The sequence below is a fragment of the Mus pahari genome, chromosome 5, assembly GCF_900095145.1.
Source record: "Mus pahari chromosome 5, PAHARI_EIJ_v1.1, whole genome shotgun sequence".
Classification (NCBI taxonomy): domain Eukaryota; kingdom Metazoa; phylum Chordata; class Mammalia; order Rodentia; family Muridae; genus Mus; species Mus pahari.
This window is the reverse complement of record NC_034594.1, coordinates 140,261,684-140,263,758: the sequence shown is the minus strand read 5'-3', so window position 1 is coordinate 140,263,758 and position 2,075 is coordinate 140,261,684. Positions and strand designations below refer to the sequence as shown.

Here is a 2,075-nt window from a genome sequence, read left to right as displayed (position 1 = left end):
TCTCTCTGTCTCTCTCTGTCTCTCTGTCTCTCTGTCTCTCTGTCTCTCTGTCTCTCTCTCTCTCTCTCTCTCTCTCTCTTTCTGTGTGTGTGTGTGTGTGTGTGTGTGTGTGTGTGTGTGTGTGTGTGTGTGATTGCTGTAGACTCAACAATATGCAAGACAAATCCTCCACCGTTTGGAGCTCATCTGCTTGTGGAAGAACTAAGTCAGACTAGGAAGATGGCAGGGTGGATAAAGGTCCTTGCCATGCAAATCTGACAACCTGAATTCAAACCCTGAGGCCCACTTAAAGATGTAAGTGGAAAACTGACTTCATAAAAGTGACCTCTGACCCCCACGTGTGTGCCACAGTGGCACAAAAAATAAAAAATAAAAGAACAATGCAGAGGTGTCCCATGGTGGCTACAAAATATTATAACACAGAGCCAAAGCATGTATAAGGAATTAGAATAGTCAATCGCTTCCCAACCATAAAATGGTACCGGTTGGGTTATACAGCAATACCTTCACACAGCCTGCTTGTCTTGGAAGCTTGCTGAAGACTGGAACAATTTGAAGGTGGAGTGCAAAGGAGGCTTGGGAAGGGCTCCCAAGGACACACAGACTGGCACTGGAGAAAGGGAAGACACTGAAGCTTTGAGCAGAGGAAGGCAAAGCTTGAAAAAGAGAATGAGGTCACCTGCCATGGATGCTGGAGCCACCCACAGACAGCCTCCCAGGACAGGATGCGATCTGCAGGACTGGAAGGAGTGTGCTGTATGGCCTACAGTCTAAGCTGTGAGCTCCCATGCCCGTCCCTCAGACCCTGTGAAGCAACTCACTTGACAGGCCCCCCTCCCCGTCTCTCACACTCTGTGATGGAGGATAACGTTGAGGACACATCCAATGGCTGGAGCTGCCTTCTCACTACTAATGAGCTTCACACCCAGAACTGCAAGGACCTGAAGCCTTTCCCCTCCCCCTCCCTTCCTCCAGTTACCCACCTTGGTTTTCCTGACTTATTACTAGAGTCCCTCCAATATTTTCTTTCACGCCCTCTCCCCTTGCTAGATGCCATGCGCTGTGTAGAAAGTCTACCTAGTTCGTCTCTCGGCCCCCCCAAGCCCCTGGTCTCTGTTTGCCAACCTGAGCAAACTAATCAATGCTTTTCCAGTAGCCAGTCAAAGGCCTTTTGTCCCCAGGCCTTGCTTCTTTTCCCCATCCCCTGAAATGGACTGTTAAACAGACTCAGGGCAAACGTTCCCAGGGAGTCAACAAACACTTAAGGAGCTTCAGCAGCGGGTGGTAGCATCTGTGCTTGTCTGACTCCTACCCTATTCATCTCCTCCCCCTTTTTCTTTCCTGTTAAATTTGTCCCTCACTCCATAAATTTCCCTCCTGTGTTAAAGAAGAGAGGGCTGGAATGAGTGTAACAAAGACAGTCCGCCATGTTGACTCAGGACCACTGCTAGAAGTGAAAGTAGCCATCCAGGCTTGAATCCTGAAGTGGCCGTGTTTCCTGGAGGACCGCGGGCCAGAAGAGTCAGGCAAGCCTTGTTCCTTCTGTTCTCCCTCCCTGGATCCAAAGCATGTCAGCTGCACCTTACTCCCTTGTCACTTGTAACCTTCAAGAGCAATTTGAGAAGAGGAGCATGCCATCTACCACCTGGGTGCCAGATGTGTACACAGCTGTACGGGTACCACTGTGGACCCAGCTGCTGACTGCACGGCCTCCCACAAGTTGTTTTCTCTGAGGCTCAGAGAAGCAGAGAAAAGGATTTGTTCAAAAGTCCAGGTCATAATTAAAACACAGCCTGTCTCTTCCTAGTGCTTGAGATGTGCCCCCATGGTTATCCCCCCTCTGAATATTAATGAGTCTGCACTCTAGGTTCAGAGTCTGGCAGGCTGCTGGAAAGCTGGGCAATGTCTCCAGAACTACCTAGCTCACCTCTGTAGACCTGACAGCATCCAACCTTTCTCACCATTCTAAATCTAATCCTCTTCTCTTCTCTTCTCTTCTCTTCTCTTCTCTTCTCTTCTCTTCTCTTCTCTTCTCTTCTCTTCTCTTCTCTTCTCTTCTCTTCTCCCCTCCCCTC

General features: G+C 49.3%; 1 protein-coding gene across 1 annotated transcript in view; it reads right to left on the bottom strand.

The window, feature by feature from the left end:
• Lmx1a (LIM homeobox transcription factor 1 alpha) overlaps window positions 1–2,075 on the bottom strand; it is a 146,863-nt gene that overhangs the window by 44,968 nt on the left and 99,820 nt on the right. The window lies entirely within an intron of this gene.